Source organism: Suncus etruscus, chromosome 6 (genome assembly GCF_024139225.1).
Source record: "Suncus etruscus isolate mSunEtr1 chromosome 6, mSunEtr1.pri.cur, whole genome shotgun sequence".
NCBI classification, from domain to species: domain Eukaryota; kingdom Metazoa; phylum Chordata; class Mammalia; order Eulipotyphla; family Soricidae; genus Suncus; species Suncus etruscus.
The window spans coordinates 106316647-106336119 of NC_064853.1; positions in this window are offsets into that span (position 1 = coordinate 106316647).

A 19473-nucleotide genomic window follows, 5' to 3' on the forward strand; every position below is an offset into this window, starting at 1 on the left:
CCTTCTCTCTTGTAATTTAGAATTTATAGTCACACCGATACCTTAGGTATTGTTATTGTTGTACTAGGCTTTGTGATTACAATTATTCTTCACCGGTGGCTAATTTTACCCCTATAAATTCCCCTGTTCAAAAAATTAAACTGGTCACACTCCTGCCAGAAACATGTTGACCCCACATTCTCTGTGGGGTCATTTATTTCATATTTTATATTCGGCCGCTCGTGCTCCTGCTTTCCTATCATGTAGTGCTATGACCCACGAGAATTGCTGAGATGCAGGACGTCCACGGCAGGATGTTTCCTTCTTTGGGTTTATAATACTTGTGACACCTATACAACTAGTTCTTCAACTCTCTGGACACCAACTAGCAGTCAACAACAGCAACTAAAGATTGCTATATGTTGCTTAATTCTTGTCCTCAGGCAGTCAAGACTGAGAGGCCTGGTGTTGAGGGGACTGAATTTAGTAGAAACTTAATTGAGAAAGGAAGAATAAAAAGATTGAGAGCATGAGGTCTCCTAAAGGAGAATACTTGGGAAAAGTGAAAACTTTCTCTATGTATATATTCTCTTTCTTTTGGCTCATATCTGGTGATACACGGCTATTACTTCTGGTTCTGCACTCAGGGATCACACCTAGTGGAATGCAGGGGATGGAACTCAGATTGACCGCATTCCAGGCAAGCACCTAATTACTGTACTATTTCTCTGGTCCCTATATTCTCTTAATTGGGGGCATAGATGAGCACTCTGCCCTGGGGTTAAGAATGCATATTGGGAGATAACACAGGGGGCGTTTGCCTTGCAAGCAGCCGATCCAGGACCAAAGGTAGTTGGTTCGAATCCCGGTGTCCCATATGGTCCCCCGTGCCTGCCAGGAGCTATTTCTGAGCAGACAGCCAGGAGTAACCCCTGAGCACCGCAGGGTGTGGCCCAAAAACCAAAAAAAAAAAAAAAAGAATGCATATTGAAGGGCCAGAGCAATAGCATAGCAGTAAGGCATTGCCTTGTACACGGCCAATACAGGACAAACCCACGTTCGATCCCCAGCTTCTCATATGGCCCCCCAAGCCTTTCAGGAGCGATTTCTGAGCACAAAGCCAGGAGTAACCCCTGAGCACTGCCAGGTGTGACCCAAAAACCAAGCCCCCCCCCAAAAAAGAATGCATATTGCATCTGAAAAGATTAGCTCCTGTATGCCCTGGGTACAAACCCTGGGTTCATTAATAGGTATATTTCTCTGGGTCTTTGTCTTTTTCATCTTTCACTACCTATTTCCCTATATTAGTACTAGTTTCTGTGTTTTGCAGAGCTGGATATAGAAGCCAGATTGCCCACATGCAGAGCATGATCCCATCCTTGTCCCCAGAATAAGTACTAGACTTCATAGACTTAAGGGCTTGTCCCCTATGACAATGGAAAATATTGACCTCTAAAGTCCTCCATAGTTCTCCATAGCAACTTGGCTACGAAGTCAGGATCTCACCTGTTCCCCTTCAGTTTTAATCATTTGCTGAAGAGACTCACAGAACCCAGATCGCATAGAATCATCATCCCAGGTGAGTTTTATTTCTGCTGGTTTGGGGTTTGTTTGTTCTTTGCTTAACTGTAGCTAATTTAATATCTTATTGTACCCCATGCGGATTATGAAGGATACAAATGAACATCTAATCAAAGAACTATTCAGGGTGAGGTCCAGAGGGGTCCCTGAGTACAGAAGTATCTGTCTCTTTAGAGGTGAGGTCCTCCGACCCCCCAGCACGTGGCTCTGTTGCCAGCTCTGCAGCTCTCTGTGCCTGACTATTGATGGAAGTACCCTTGTACAGGTAAGCATGGCTGTGAGAATAATTGCTACTGCACCTCTCCCTGCCCAGAGGTGGATGGGGAGGTCTGAAAAGTTTCATTCTAACCACAGAGTGATTCCTATGTCAAGCAGCTTCCCTCGCTCCCAAAAGTTAGCTGGGGGCTCTCTAATCATCATTAACCAAAACTGGAAAGGGGGTGTCTTACATAACACTCCTCACTGCCATCATTCAAAAATTGATAAGGAGGATGCAGAAAGAAGGTACAGATATCTGTTCTGTTACTGGTAGTATGAGTACCGTATTTTCTGGTGTATACGATGACCTTTTAACTCATGAAAAACTTCTTAAAAGTCAGGGGTCATTTTATATTCATCTACGGCATGCTGAAACTTACTCGAGCTTCAGGAATGAGTGATCTGCTCCTCCTTACCGCCTCATTCCATCCAGCTGTCAGGCGTCATCACTCAGTCTTCTGCTTGTCCTGATTCATCTTTCAGGAAACACAGAGGAGCTGAGTTACCAAGTGCTGCATCCCATCCGGTCGCTGGGTGTCATCACTGGTATGCAGCTTTCCAGTGCTCAGTCCTCTGTTCAGCTTCTATGGGACACAGAGGAGGCACTCTATCTTCCTCTAGCTGTCCTATTAATGACTGCACCCCAGCCAGCTGCTCTTGGAGAAACCCCCTCTCCCTGCTCTCAATGTAGAACACAGTTAAAGAATCACAGTCACTCACTACAAATGACAAATGTAAAATGATTGTTGGCACTCCAAAGTCTAGCTTTATTAAGCATATACTTTTAACCTTTGAGAAGTCTACTCTTTTTCTCTTATGTTTTTTTTTTTTAATTTCTATTTGGTGTGCGTTAAAAGAGAGGTAGTCTTATATGGTGAATATAGCCCAAACCTTATATTTTAACAAAAAAAAGTAGGGGGTCGACTTATACACCAGAAAATATGGTATTATAGGTACTTGCCTAGCAAAGTGTGTTATATCCCTGGCACCATTAAACACCCTGCCAGGAGTGATCTCTGAATGCAGAAGCGGGAGTAAACCCTGGTTTTGAGCATAGCCAGGTTGTGACCTCCTCCCCACCCCCCAAAAATATGACAAGGGTTTTAGAATCCATATATCAGGATTTGGAGATAAAGAACAAACACACTGGGGCCCGTAGAGATAGCACAGGGCGTTTGCCTTGCAAGCAGCCGATCCAGGACCAAAGGTGGTTGGTTCAAATCCCGGTGTCCCATATGGTCCCCATGCCTGCCAGGAGCTATTTCTGAGCAGACAGCCAGGAGTAAACCCTGAGCACCGCCGGGTGTGGCCCAAAAACCAAACCAAAACAAAAAGAACAAACACACACATTGTTTTTATATAATTTTATATTTTTGAATTTTTTGTTTTAATTTAGTTTCTCATAGCACTTTTAACAACATCATGCCATTCCTGTTTGTGGGGAATAAGAAATGAATACTACCTGTGTCCCCTTTTCTTTTTTTATGAAAGGGGGTGATTTGGGACTCAGCCAGCAGTGCTCAGGGAATATTTCTGGCTCTGTGCCAGGGGATTACTCTTGGCATTGCTTTGGGGATAGTATACTCTGCCAGGGATCATATCAGAGCTGGCTACATGAAAAACAAGAGCCATAGTATCTATACCAGAGGTGGTGAACAAGTTCGACACAAAGAGCCAAAATTTTAAACTGTGAGAGTCAGAGAGCCACACCACGCAGTGACCTGCCAAAACAGACACACACTCACACAAAAGCCTCTAATTGTAACAATAATCTATTAAATACATATTGCATCTTGCTATTTGGAGTGAGGGTAAAAATCCTGTTCACCACCCCTGCTCTATACTATCTCTGTGCCTTCTTTTCAAAGTAAGGAATTCTATATGGGAAAATAGTATGATGTTAGGGTGCATGTATGCACCCACTCGAGGTTCAATTTACAGCAGCACAAGGTACTCTGCAGCATTGCCAGGTGCAACCCTGGAAGTTCCCCCAAGTACCACCAGGGTAACTTTTATAATCCCTAGCACCCCTTTCTTGGCTCCTTGAACTGAATCTTGGGCCAGAAAGATGGGGGCTGGGGTGGAGGGAAGAGGTGAACTAGAAGTGAAAACAGAACCCTGGTGGAGGATCTGGGGCATTTTGGTGATGTAAAGGAGGAGTAATTCTGTACATCAAAACCATTAATGTTAATACTATAATTATGTTAAAGGAATTAATGAAAGGCTTTTTACCGGAAGGGTCACAACAGCAGTGCTCAGGGCTTAATCCTGGCTCTGTACTCAGGGATCATTTCTGGCCATGCTCAGGGGATCAACCACATGGAAAGACAGAAATATCTAATCCATTGCATTCAAGACAAGTACCCTATGCACAGTACTATCTCTTTGGCCCTGGAATTTATGAAATGTTAGAGAACCCTGTGGGAAAGCTCTGGAAAAAAGAAAAAGTACATATTTTTCCTAGAACTTGAAAGGCTTCTTTCTTTTTCTTTTCTTTTCTTTTTTTTTTTTTTTTTTTGATTTTTGGGCCACATCCGGCGGTGCTCAGGGGTTACTCCTGGCTGTCTGCTCAGAAATAGTTCCTGGCAGGCACGGGGGGGGGGGGGCCATATGGGACACCGGGATTTGAACCAACCACCTTTGGTCCTGGATCAGCTGCTTGCAAGGCAAATGCCGCTGTGCTATCTCTCCGGGCCCAATATAGACCTATTTGTTTATCTATGTTTCCACTTGCTTGGTCAGTGGAGTTTCGTTTTTGAAGGTGCTTTTAGTTTTAATGTCAATGAGAGTTCTGCCTAGAATTTTTTAAAATAACTTTTATTGTGATTAATGTAAATTACAAATCTTTCATAGTAATATTTGAGGTACATAGTGGCATTGAATCAGGGATATTCCCACCACCAGTGTTGTCCTCCCTCCACCCCAGTTCCCAGCATCCCCCTCCGTTTCTCCTCAGATCTGCCTACATTTTTATGGGAATTTTTTTTACAAAAGATGAGACAGTGATATATTTATAACATAAATTCAAACATGTTTACTTTAAATATCAAAATGACTATTAAATGAGTTGGACAGCTTTCCAAACACTAAGTAGAAGAGTACTGCAACAAGTTGTAGAAAATGGAAAGTTAGGAGGGTGGGAAATCTTATTAGCAAAGGGACATTTCAATAGAAAAATGATTTCAGGCTTGTTATCTCCTAGGAGAAGTCAGGGAGAGCTTACTATGTAGGTTACCTCCCAGTGCTGACCAGAAAACTCCATAGTGATTAGAGTTTCTTTTGGGGGAGAAGCTAAAACTTCAGAGAGGTTTTATTTATATATATATATTTATATATATGTGATATATATTTTTAAATATATATTTTTTGGTTGTTGGAGCCACACCCAGTGGCACTCAGGGGTTACTTTTGGCTCTGCACTCAGAACTTGCTCCTGGCTCAGGGGACCATATGGGATGCCAGGGATCAAATCCCCACCTGTCCTGGATCAGCCATATGCAGGCAAATGCCCTATGGCTGTGCTGCCACTTTGGCCCTGGTTAGATATTCTGAATCTTAGTGGTACTTGGCATAAACAATTCTATTCTGGACCTGTTATTTCAATTTTCTTTTCTTTTTGCCCTTTTCTTTGGGTCACTCCTGAATCTGTGCTCAGGAATCATTCCTGGCAGGTGCAAGGATTATATGGTGTGCCAAGGATCAAACTTGGGTCAGATTCATGCATGCCAAGTGTACTACATGCTGTTTCTATTTTTTTGAAAGCATGTATAATAAACATCAATGATTATAACTATGGGCTTCATATAATAACTCATGGATAATATTTCTTGTTTTGAGGCCATCCTTCATGGTTCATCTTCATCCTTCAGCACCTACTCCTGATTCAGTTAACTCTTGGTGGTCATCAGTGGACCAAGAGGTACCAGAGTCAGCAATAATACAGCATGAAGAATGTTTGCCCTGCACACGGCCAATCTGGGTTTGAACCTCAATATCCCATATGGTCCCCCAAGCACCATAATGATATCATTATGTGGCTAATGGTATCATACATCTCTTCCATGGATTATTCTGGTTTTGTTTTGTTTTAGACCACCCCCAATAGTATTCAGGGGTTACCCCTTTGCCCTGCACTCAGAAATTAATCCTGGCAGTACTTGGGGGATCATATAAGATCCTGGATATTGAATTCAGGTTGGCTTGTGCAAGGCAAACTCCCAGTGTGCTGTACTATCTCTGGCCTCTCCTTGGATTATTCTGAAACAGAGAAAATCATGTCCCTCTCATGCACATAGATTTGTCTGTCTTTTCTATCCCTTCTACTCTATAGATTCTCATTCCTGTCTTTTTGTTGTTGTTGTTGTTGTTGAACAGGTGGGGTCATTTATCAGATGGACTTTCTTGTTGGATGTATTTTGCTGACTGCACCAAGTCTATAATTTACATTCTCCATTTACACATTCCCTCCTGACCTATCAAACTAGGAAGTGGAAGCTTCCTAGTCTATGTCTACCCACACCATTTATTAAATTACCACCTGTGGTCCCCTTGGGATATTCTGGGAACAGATAACAGAGAATCTCTGCTCTAAAGGATTTGATCAAGTATACATGTGACATTTTAACAAGACAATCTCATCACTATATTACATCATGAGGCATAAAATATTTGATTATATCTTCTCTCTGTCTTTGATGGACATTGCCTATCAAAACCCACATCTAAGAATTCATTGAAATCATTGAAATGATTTTTTTAATAAGGAAGTATTACCATTCTAAACTCAAACACATTCAATGCTTAGTATTGTGCATCAAAGGTATATCTTGTTGATTCTATATTAAAATCATTGGAATTGCCAAGGAATGGCCTGTTGTTTATTGTTTTACACTGTTATTTAATTACAGGAGTATATATGAAAGAGAAGTTCACCTTGTTACCTAGGTTATCCTAAAGTCATTATTAAAAGGGTAATATCATTTTCTTCTCAGTTTTTCATATCAAATTTCATTTTCTGTATGTACTATCAGAGAGATAGTACAACGAATGAAGCATTTGCTTTGTACTTGGCTGACTCAGGTTCTGTCCCCAGCATCCCATATGGTCCCCTGAGTCCATAAAGAATGATTTATGAGTTCAAAACCAGGAGTAATCCTGAGTACCATCAGGTGTGGCTCCAAAACAAAACCAGTATATATAGGAGTAAGGGGAATACATGAAAAAGCAAGCAGCCTTATAGACCCAAAGACAGTGCATAAGGTAAGGCACTTTCCTTGCATACGGCAGACCCCAATTCAAATCCCAAGCACATATGGACCCCTGACCACCACAGGGGTTACTTTTGAGCACAGAGACAGGAATTGCACCCCCAGCACCACCAGGAATGGCCACATAGCCTTATATATAAAAAGGTGAAAATCCGAATGAAAACACAGATACAGGCAACAGAACTGCTGTCCTAGGGTAGGAGGCACAGAGGTGTAGGGTGGAGGCACCTTGGTATATTTGTGGGGGAATCCTGACACTGTGATTGCCTCCACTTAGGAGCACTACAAGTATAAAAAAAATATCCACACCATTATAATGTTTGAAATACTGTGACAATAAATTCATTATTATTAAGTTCACTTAACTCTTGTCCTCAGAGACCTAACCAAAGACGCGGAGATGGTGCCAGGCTGTATGTTAGGCAAAACTGGCCACCTCTCTTGGGGGTGGGGAGCAGCCTGTTTCTCTGGGAGCAGTTCTAGAATTTCAAGATCTCCTGGAGAAGTCCCTGCCTGGGGGGTAAGAGATAGCTTCAGCCTCCTTTTCTACAGCTTATCCTTCAATAAGGGCCTGCTCCCACTTGCTACAGACACCCTGGGATGAGAATGGAGAAGGGCATTGTTTTCTCTACCACTGCAAGCCCAGCTCTTCCGGAAGAGACACATCATGTCTGACAGCTCCTGCCAATATCTGAGCTGGTCTGCAGCCTGGATACAGAGATCTCACTGTACAAAGTCTACAAGCTTCCAGAAGCTGAGAGCCTATGCTTTCTGCTCCCACCCTAAGCCAATGGATCTTGGGTTGACGATGCACAGCTGGGGCCACTTGAGTCACTCTAAGGAGATTTTTCATGACTTTTGGAAAGATTGACACAGGCAGAGCTGTGACATGAAACACTTTGAGAAGTTGAAGAAACATCAGATCTTGTTACATTATTGTTCACTTAGGCACTCGGTAAATGTTTAACAAATGAATAAACAATAGGTGGTGTGGAAAGACAAAGTATGCTGGAAATAAAAATTCCCAGGGCTGGAATGTGAAGACCAAAACCTAGAGCCTGGAAGGATTTGATGGGGTGGCACAGGGAAGGGTAGTGTGGGACATTTCTAGGACTGGAAAATGCACCAGCATTCAATTCAGCAGCAGACACTGTTGGGTAACACAGCCTCCCAGCCAGGCCATGGAAGCCCTATGAGGAAGTGATGAGAAACAGGGTCCAAAGGTTCCTCAGTGAACACTAACTGATCCAGAGGCTCACTGACTTGGGCTCTGCGTTCCCTGCTGAATCTGGGTGTGCAAGTTTCCTCCCCGTGACAGCTCCGTGTGGTGCCTGCTATCATGATTATCCTCAAGGAACAGGTCATAGACCCAGAGGAGTTAAGTAACCAGAATGCTAGTAACTATTCAGAGCCGTGAATGTGCAACTAGGATTTTGAATTCTCCTAGCCAGAGGGGTGCAAGCTGCTGGAACTTGTTTAGCAGAGAAATTACATGGTGACTTGAGTGCTTCCAACAACATTAATAAGAAAGGTAGGCAGGGGGCTGGAGAAATAGTATGGAGGTAGGGCATTTGCCTTACATGCCGAAGGATGGTGGTTTAAATCCCAGCATCCCATATGGTCCCCTGAGCCTGCCAGGAGCGATTTCTGAGCGTAGGGCCAGGAGTAACCCCTGAGCACTGCAGGGTGTGACCCCCCCCAAAAAAAAACAACAACAAAAAAGGAAAGAAAGAAAAGAAAAGAAATGTTTCTCATGAAGCTGCAGCCATGTGATGCCATGGTACAAGGCCAGTGTTCTGGCTCCCTTTCCTCAGTGAGGGCTTTTAAGCAGGTGTCTGAGCTCACTGCAAAGCCAGGCACCCCAGTTTCTTTCTCCGCAGATGCTGGCCTCTCCTCATGGAGATCACCAAGGGGAGCTATAAGAGAGAGGGTTTTGAGGAAGTCTTGCCAAGATGAAAGATGTGAGGCTGTGCTTTCTTTCTTTTTTTTTTTTTTTTTTTTTTTGGTTTTTGGTTTTTGGGCCACACCCGGCGGTGCTCAGGGGTTACTCCTGGCTGTCTGCTCAGAAATAGCTCCTTGCAGGCACGGGGGACCATATGGGACACCGGGATTCTAACCAACCACCTTTGGTCCTGGATCAGCTGCTTGCAAGGCAAACACCGCTGTGCTATTTCTCCTTGTGCTTTCTTTCTTTCTTTCTTTTTTTTTTTTTGAGGCTGTGCTTTCTCTCTCTCTTTCTCCCTCCCTCTTCAGACACCCCTAAACTATATGCAAAAAATGCTACACCTTGAATTTTGCATCCTCTTTTTAATTCCCTCTCAGTCTCTCTCTGGGCTTAGCTCTCCGGAGCCTCTCCACAAGGTCCTTGCTCCATTTCTGTCCTTGTGACTCAGGAAGCATAAGAAGCATTTGCTGTTGCCAGCCATTGTCCATCCTGGAGCCTTTCTAACCTCCTGGCACTTGGTATCCAGCCTGTTGGCTATTTCTACTGCCTCCCCCTCTCCTGCCCCCTCCAAAGAAAATCTTTCTCTTGCATTCATTTTTTTTTTTTTTTGGTCTTAAAAAATGTCAGTCCTCACCCCCACCTCTGTGATCTCATTCATTACTATTTACATTCAATTTCCTAACTTGGACCCAGTGCTGGCCTCTCTTGGAAGCTTTACCCTCTGATGTTGATGGGTATGTTGGCATCCTCACCTGGATGGAGCTCTGGAAGGCACCCAAAGCACAGGAATTTTGTTTTCGTCTCCACCTGCTCTTTCACACGGCATGCTTTGCAGAAATACTTGGTACCTCTCACTTCCTGCCTGCAGGTTTCAGATCAGTGTCACCAATCCCATCCATCCTTCCTTAGACTTGTCTTTCTCATCTTTGGAGTCTTCCAATCCCCTTCTTACTATTTTGTCAAGCCATTTTTTTCTATTACTGAGCTATATTTTTCCTGATGCATCTCCAGCCTTCTCACCTCTCTGCAGCAGCTTCTCTACAGCGATATGATCTTCCTTCCTCCCTCCTTCCCTCCCTCCCTCCTCTCCTCCCTCCCTCCTTTCTTTCCTCCTTCCTTCCTTCCCTCCCTCCCTTTCCCTCCTTTCCTCCCTCCCTCCCTTCCTCCTTCCTTCCGTCTTCCTTCCTTCCTTCCTTCCTTCCTTCCTTCCTTCCTTCCTTCCTTCCTTCCTTCCTTCCTTCCTTCCTTCCTTTCTTTTTTTTTTAGTTTTGTACCACATCTAGGTTACTCCTGGTTCTGCACTGAGAAATTATTTCTGGTGGTGCTTCGGGGTACCATATGGGATCAAACCAGGGTTTTAAAAGAAAAGAAAAAAAGAAAAAGAAAGGTAGTCAGAATTCTGAACTTCACCCAGACTATTTTTAAGACCAATCTGCTACTTGTTATCTTTACAATTTTTACTCCTAGGGATGCTTGGAGGACCCCGCTAGGGGTTGGGAATTCAATCAGGTTTTGCTGTGCCCAAAATGAGTACTTTACTGTCTGTACTATCTCTGTGGCCACTAGATACATTATTTAACTGCACTGTGCCTCAGTTTCCCCACTTGTAAAATATGGGAAATAAGTGGTAAAATGTGTACAATATTCAATTTTGAGATGTGTACATGGCATGTTAAATGTAGGCCACTAGAACAGAGAGGCAGGTATGACAGCTGTGTGCATTTTCCATATCAGTCCCCTGCCAGGAGGAGACATATTGGTGAGTGCTTATAGGCAGGGGGCCAAGAGGAGCATGGATTGATGTGGTGTTGCCTAGAGTAATAGTAACTGGGATAGGGATGAAGGAATTTTAAAACAATGACTCTAAGTAGGAGGAAAAGGGCTTCTATAGTAACAGAAAAACTGATAAAGAAGCTTCTTGGCTGAAAGGAGAGGCATGTTGGGTAGAGGGCAGAGCCACCTTTCAGGGTGGCATAGGATGATGTGTATGAGTTCTACTGCTAGCAGCTGGCTAGATTCTTGTGAAAAACTTCTCTCCTCTCTGGGCCTACTTTTCCACCAGTGAAAGGCAATGTTTATACCTAAAACCTCAAAACTCTCTCCCCATTCAAATCTCCAATTTCACCCGGCTCACCTTAGAGAGGGATGTTAGCTCCTAGTTTTAGGAGGTAGTAGGAGGAGAGGGAGGCAGTGATATAAGAAACAATGCCCTCTTTTTCTCCCCCCCCCTCTCTTTTGGTTTTTGGGCCACACCCGGTGACACTAAGGGGTTATTCCTGGCTATGCGCTCAGAAATCGCTCCTGGCTTGGGGGACCATATGGGAAGCCAGGGTATCAAACCGCAGTTCATCCTAGGCTACTGTGGCAAGGCAGACTCCTTACCTCTTGCACCACTGCTCCGGCCTCTCTTCCTTCTCACTTAAATGCCCTTCACTCAGGTTCAACAAAACACCCTGTCCCGGGATTGGAGCAATGCACAAGTGGTAGGGCGTTTGCCTTGCATGTGCTAACCTAGGACCGCGGTTCGATCCCCAGGCATCCCATAGAGTCCCCCAAATCAGGAGTGATTTCTGAGCACATAGCCAGGAGTAACCCTTGAGCATCACCAGGTGTGGCAAAACAAATGAACAACAACAACAACAAAACTGTTCCATAGATCCAGAAATTCTGAGACGAGGAGCCAGAAAAATAGTGCAGTGGGGTAGAGTGTTTTCCTTGTACATAGTCAACACTAGGTTCAATTCTCAGCACCCACCATGGTCCCTCCGAGTTCCACCGTAAGTGCAGAGTCAGGAATAAGCCCTGATCACCTCTGGATGTCATCCCCAAACAAATAAATCCTGGAGTGAGCATCAAAGAAAGTCAAGTTTAGTGTTTATTTGATGCTACTTCCCTCTTCCATTTCATTAGTTCCTAATCAGGGCTTGTTTTTCTACCAGATTAAAGAAGAAAGGAAAAATTGTGTCTAAAAGTTCACTGTCCTCAGCAATGGCATCAGAGGAACCTGCAAAGTGAAACTAGAACCCATGGTGGTGGCAGCAGCCCAGGTGAACTGTGTTTACCTGAGGGTGCACCTGGAGGTGAGGTGGAGCATCACCTGTTCAGTGTGTGTCTGGAGCCAGCGCTAGGCAGGTGCTTGCAGAACACCTGCCACACAGAGCTATGGTCTACAAGAAAACGTGTAAGCACTCTTCCGAGAGGAGCATGTTTAGAAATAGTTTCATATAAAATATCCAAATGACAAAACCGAGAATGAACAGCGAACCTGCTATATAAATACACACAAGTCAGCTGGAAACAAAGGTTGGCAGGAACTATGTTTCCCCGTAAAAGACCACAACATAGCAGAATAATGAAACTGTGGTCGCAAAGGAACCTTTGAGCTACCCTTATCCTGGGACAAAGCAAATTGGGCTGGAGCTAAGAAAATGCTCTTGCACTGTTTGCAGAAACTGCTTATACAGGAAATACTTGACAACTGAACTTTGCAAAGAAAGAAAATTCACATATCCCCCTTGTTCCCACTGGAATTTGGTCTTCAGTGCAGTCCACAGAACTTTAGGCTGATCACAAAGAAGAAGCAGATTTGGGATCACAAAGAAAACAGCATCCACGAGATTAGTACATGATGAATTTAAGACCCTTTCCCATTCATCCTGTAAACCATCTCTTGTTTTTCTTTTTCTTGTTTGTTAAGTTTTGGGGCCAAACCCAGAGGTGCTCAGGAGTTATTCTTGGCAGGTTCAAGGGACTATATGGGATGCTAGAGACTGAACCTGGAGTTGCTGCAAGCAAGGTCAACCTGTGCTATTACTTTGGCACAAGCCTCTTGTTTTCTTTTAAAAGAAATAAACAAGATAGAAGTTTCCAGACCTTCCTTCTACCTTTAAGAATATTCTCCAGGGGGGCCGGAGAGATACCATGAAGGTAAGGCGTTTGCCTTTCATGCAGAAGGTCATTGGTTCGAATCCCGGCGTTCTATATGGTCCCCCGTGCCTGCCAGGAGCAATTTCTGAGCATGGAGCCAGAAATAACCCCTGAGCACTGCCGGGTGTGACCCAAAAACCACACACACACACACACACACACACACACACACACACACACACACAGAATATTCTCCAGGGCTACAGTAATAGCACAGCAGTAGGGAGTTTGTCTTGCACATTCCCAACACAGGACGAACTGAACTCTGGTTTGAATCTCGGTATCCCATATGATCCCCAAGTCAGCCAGGAGCAACTTTTGAGTGCAGAGCCAGGAGTAACCCGAGTGCCGCTGGGTGTGACCCTCCCCTCCCCTTCTCCCCCAAAAAAAACCCAATATTCCTTAAAACAAACAGTAGGTAGTTAAATGTGAGCATTGCTCCAACTTTCATCGCTTCATTTAACTCTGGATTGCAGCTAACATGCTTTCCTTAGTTGCAAAGCACACAAGGTAGTGTTTGGCTTTCTAGTGTACCTGGTAGGGAGCTATGTTTGGCTTTAAGAGCCCCTTCAAGAGAAGGTACTGAGGTAGTGACATTATGGGTATTTATCTTTGTTAATGCTCCCAATTCTAGAATTTGTATCCCTGGTATGTTCTATTAAAAAAATAATTCTTGTATACCCAGAATACAGTACACTCTGTAATTGCCTCTTTAGACTACATCTTATATAATGTTCCTTTTTCTTTTCTTTTCTTTTTGTTTTTGGGCCACACCTGAAAGCTCTCAGGGGTTACTCTTAGCTCTGCACTCAGAAATCGCTCCTAGAAGGCTTGGGGGACATATGGGATGCCGAGGATTGAACCCAGGTTTGTCCTGGGTCAGCCACATGTAAGACTAACGCCTTACCATTGTGCTACCACTCCAGACCATAATGTCCCTTTTTTTTATTTTACTATGCTTAACATACATTCCTTAGCTTAGAAGCAATGCTTATGCAACTTTTATTTTCTCCAGTGTTAATCATATTCTATAGTGCAGTGGCCAGAGAGATAGTACAAGGGTTAAAGTGCTTACTTTGCATGTGATCTACTGGCGCTGCATACAATCTTCTGAGCACTGCCAGGAGCGATCCCTGAGCATCACCACATATGGCCAAGAAACTGAAAATCAAAATCAAGCTGAACAAACGAACCAACCAAAACCAGTTGTTATTTGAAAACTTCGGTAAATGATGGCAAAAGTTAACAATATGAGATTTTTTTATTATTAAAACAAACTCATTAACTCTTTTCTTCCTTATGCCTGGGCATCTAGAAGCATATGAGCAGAGATTATGGTATATCCTTGTAAATTTAGGCCAATAGCTATGCCAATAATCTTATTACCCTCCCCCCTTCTACCCCCCCAATGAGATTAGCCAACAGGAAAAGAAGGATTTTGTGGCTTGGGAAACATTGTCAAAAAGACCCAGATGTGAATCATGTAGAGAACAGGGAAGAAATTCTGGCCACATTTTGCAGGAAGTTTTTCAAAAACCTTGTATCAGTTCATTTGTTGGGCTACAACCTGAGGTCTCCATAAGACAATACTGGCTTGTTCCCAATGGAAAGTTATTAGCAAAACACGGTGTGTCTCTGTGACCACACTTCCTTTCAGAGTGTAAAAATACACTCATTTCTATGAGTTTTTGCAATAAACACCCACACTTATAAATGGGTATGGACCTGGCTCCAGAAGTAATAGGGAACTCAGTATCTTTATTGAAGTTTTGAAGCTACAGGTCACTGATTGTGACCCCTGTGGTTTTTCCACTCCCACAACACAAATGAGTCTCCTCTGGGTTCATATTTATTTCACTCACACACTCAGAACAAGGTGAAACCCAGTAGGCCCAAGGGCCAAGAAATAGTACTTTGTGTTGGGTGCTTGCCTTGCAATGGGCTAATCCAGTTTCTATCCCCTGCATTCATACGTGTCCTGAACCCTCCAGGAGTGATTCTTGAGTGCAGGAGTCATCCCTGAGCTGTAATACTGCTGGGTGCGGTCTATCAACAAAATAAAATAACAATAGTGGCCCAAAGCAAAGGTGGGGCACTTAGGAAAAAATTCAACTGCAAGTTAAGGCTTGTATGAAAATGTTCTTGCTGGGGCCGGTGAGGTGGCACTAGAGGTACGGTGTCTGCCTTGCAAGGGCTAGCCAAGGAAGGACCACGGTTCGATCCCCCGGCGTCCCATATGGTCCCCCCAAGCCAGGGGCAGTTTCTGAGCTCCTTAGCCAGGAGTAACCCCTGAGCATCAAATGGGTGTGGCCCCAAAAACCAAAACAAAAAAACAAAAAAAACAAAAAAACAACCCAGAAATGTTCTTGCCAACTGCTGCCCTTGGGTTTCTGAAATGCTTTGCTCTGAAAGCTTAGCTTTGGAACTTTAGTCTAGTACTAGACTGTCGCCCCTTAATTACACCTGTGATGCAGTAAATCAACACCCTATTAAGAAGGTACTCTGATATTAAATATTTAGGAACTGACTACAAGAGAAGAGCAACATGTAAATCCTTAGATGGGAAAAGATGTGGTTAAGCTGGCTCCCTGTGGAGAGTGGTCATATCTGACATTGTGCAAGAGGCTATTTCCTGGTTGTGGCCACTCATGGGTTTCAGCCAACCCGAAGTTCAAGCCCAAGGGACACAGAATAAAAGTACCCCATATTGGTTGTCCAGACACTGCCAGAAGTGGTTCATGATTGCAGAGCCAAGAGTAAGCCTTGACACAGTTGGAAAAGTAATAATATCAAACAAAAAAGACAAAGTAATAATATCAAACAAATATTCAAAGTTCAAGCCTAAGCTGTGAAATAGCTATAAAACAGGCGTGTTACTCGGGGGATACCTGAATCTCAGTGCTGGCTGCAATCTGGCATTCTTGTTTTATCATTCTCCATCCTAGGATTGCCCTTGTCCTTCTTTGGGGCATGGTTTCCTTTGCATTTTTCTCTCTTCCTCTATATCTCTAGAGAATAGTATATTCTCCTTAGATTTAGCATTTTCTCTCAGTAAAACTTTTATTCTTTATCTATCTACATATAAACAGATAAATGGATCTAACTGTGGGTGATGAGATGTACAGCAGGTAAAGGACTTTCCTTGCAATGTGGTGATTGCATTTCAATCCATGGCAACGCATATGGTCCCCCAAAGCACTGCCAGGGGTGATCTCTGAGCACAAAGTCAGAAGTAAGCTCTGATTGCTAGCAGTGGCCCCAAAAGATGTATATACACTTGCCTTGCACATGCTAAATGTGATTCTGTCTACAGCACCACATGGAAGAGGCCTTTTGTTCCCTAGCACTATATGGTCCCCAAACACTGCTAGGAGAGGTCACTAAGAACCAAGCTGGGGGCCCGGAGAGATAGCACAGCGGCGTTTGCCTTGCAAGCAGCTAATCCAGGACCAAAGGTGGTAGGTTCGAATCCCGGTGTTCCATATGGTACCCCGTGCCTGCCAGGAGCTATTTCTGAGCAGACAGTCAGGAGTAACCTCTGAGCATCGCCGGGTGTGGCCCAAAAAACAAACAAACAAAAAAAAGAACCAAGCTGGGAACAGCGCAAGAGTACTATTGGGTGTGACTCCCCTCACAAAAACATTAAAAGTTACCCTTGAATCCTGATTTGCAGAGAGATAATATCTGTTTGGCAAACATATTAAGCTTCCTCTCAGTGCCAGGCATTGTTCTAGGATCGATGAGCACATAAAGCAAAGACCTCTGACCTATGAAATGTATTTGCCAATGGTGAAAAGTGACAATAACTGAAACAGTTAGGGTGTTAGAAGATAGGGAAAGATAAGCAGAAGGTCTCGGTTTGTTTTGGAGATGTGTTGGAGGAAGTTGCAATATTAGACAGGAGAGCTTGAAGAAGAGACAGATTATTAACACGAGCTCTATTTGCAGGAAGATCTCTATGAAAGGGAACAGCAGAGCCAAGGTTTTCTGGCTCTTTCTGAAGAATCCCAAAAAGACCCCGTGGCAAGCCAGGAATGAGCATGGCCTCTCATGGGTGAGTTGGAGAGACTGTTAGTAAAGGAATTGCTGGCAGGGGAGCAGGCCAGGCAGTGCTCTGGGGCTTGCAAAAGGATATGTGTTTGTTTGTTCAGTTTATGAAAACTTCAAGAGATCAAACAACTGAGTAGATATGGCTGTTCCTTTAAAAAAAACAGTGGAGGGTGTGCTGGAGAGATAGTACAACCATTTGCCTTACATGATGATAACCCTCTGCACTCCATGTGGTCCCTTGAGCATTGCCTTGAGCATTAGCTTTGCTTCCTTTCCTCTTTCCTCTTTCCTCTTTCCTCTTTCCCTTTTCCTTTTCCTCCCCTCCTCTCCCCTCCCCTCCCCTCCCCTCCCCTCTCCTCTCCCCTCCCCTCCCCTCCCCTCCTCTCCCCTCCCCTCCCCTCCCCTCTCCCCTCCCCTCTCCTCCCCTCTCCTCCCCTCTCCTCTCCCCTCCTCTCCTCTCCCCTCCCCTCCCCTCCCCTCTCCCCTCCTCTCCTCTCCCCTCCCCTCCCCTCCCCTCCTCTCCCCTCCCCTCCCCTCTCCCCTCCTCTCCTCTCCCCTCCCCTCCCCCTCCCCTCCTCTCCCCTCCTCTCCCCTCCCATCCCCTCCCCTCCTCTCCCCTCCCCTCCTCTCCTCTCCTCTCCCCTCCCCTCCCCTCCCCTCCTCTCCCCTCCTCTCCCCTCCCATCCCCTCCCCTCCTCTCCCCTCCCCTCCTCTCCTCTCCTCTCCCCTCCCCTCCCCTCCCCTCCCCTCCCCTCCTCTCCCCTCCCCTCCTCTCCCCTCCCCTCCCCTCCCCTCCTCTCCTCTCCTCTCCTCTCCTCTCCCCTCCCCTCCCCTCCCCTCCCCTCTCCTCTCCTCTCCTTTCCTTTCCTTTCCTTTCCTTTCCCCTTTTTCCTTTTCCCTTTTTCCTTCCCTTCCCTCCCTTCCTTCCCTCCCTCCCTTCCTTCCCTCCTTCCCTTCCCTTCCATTCCTCCCTTCCCTTCCGCCCTTCCTTCCCTCCCTTCCTTCCCTCCCTTCCCTTCCTTCCTTCCCTCCCTTTCTTCCCTTCCTTCCTTCCTTCCTTCCTTTGAAAGAACTCCCCCGCAGGGGAAGTCCGCTCCAGGCTCAGGATATGCGCGTACCCAAAGAGACTCGAAGACCAGACTTGCTGTAATAACACGAGGGATTTTAATATCTCAGCATGCTGGAGACCGAATCTCATAACTCAGGACCGAGTAGAGAAGATTCGGCCCCCCTTTAGCATTCAGCAAAGCTTTTATAGGGTAAAAAGTCTATACATATCATGGGAACACACCTGCCAGGAAGGAGGCATTTCTCCTTATCTCCCGCCACAAAAGAAGTTATGCGTCAGAGCCCAGGAAAGAGGCATTTTGTTTTCCCTGTGTAACAGATGGGGCAGTGTTTGCCCCTGGGGTCATGTGCGTATCTTTGTTCTTCCCCTGACGGCATATGTCTAATTTAAAATGAGGGTCTTCCGCGAATTGTGGTGGTTAGTTCAAAGGAAGGGGAGTTAGGGAGTGGGGGAGTGGGAAGGTTCCCAGGGAAAGGAAGGGGAGCTAGGGAGTGGGGGAGTGGAAAGGTTCCCAGGGAAAGGAAGGGGAGCCAGGGAGTGGGGGAGTGGAGGAAAGGGAAAAGTGGAAAGGTTCCCAGTGAGCTTGAATGAAGTGTAAATTAAGGCACTTTAAGGAATTAGCTTAGTTGGGATCTTTCTTAAGGCACTTAATTAAAGTGTAAATTAGGGAAGTTAGAGTGCTTAGCCGGGAGCTTTCTTTAGGAACTTAGAGAAGCTTAGGGCTTGGCTTAATTCTCTTAGGAAGTGCAAGTTAGGGAGGGTGCCTAGTTTTTTCTTCTGTTTGCTATTTTCCAGTTCTTACTTATATTTATTATTTTCTTCACACCTTTTCATCCCCCACTTTTTTTTTTGCACATAGCTCTAATCTTAGAGCATCCCTTCATTCTGCTGATATTGCTGTTTGAGAACCATTACATGGACTGTATTTATTCTTTGTTTCACAAAACTAACTAACTTATTTAAAATGCAGGGACCGAAAGTAAGCAGGAAGAATAGGATTATTAGGGGTCCTGTTAGAGTGGAGATAAGAGTTGTAAACCAAGGGGATCTGTTAAACCATTCCTCAAACCAGCCCTGATGAGAATCCCTTTCCAGTTTGCGTTTGTCTAATTTTTCTCTTAACTTTGCCATGGAGTCTCTGACGACTCCGGAGTGGTCTGCATAAAAACAACATTCTTCCTTCAAGGCTGCACACATTCCTCCTTCTTTTAAAAACAAGATATTCAGACCCCTTTTATTCTGGAGGACTACCTCTGATAGGGATGTGAGAGACTCTTCGAGCTTAGTGATGGATTGCTCTATTATTTCTAAGTCTGCATTCATTGCAGCACGCAGTTCAGTATAGTAGTGGGGCATTTGGACTAGGGCGGAGGTCCCAGTCCCAATTCCTGCTGCGA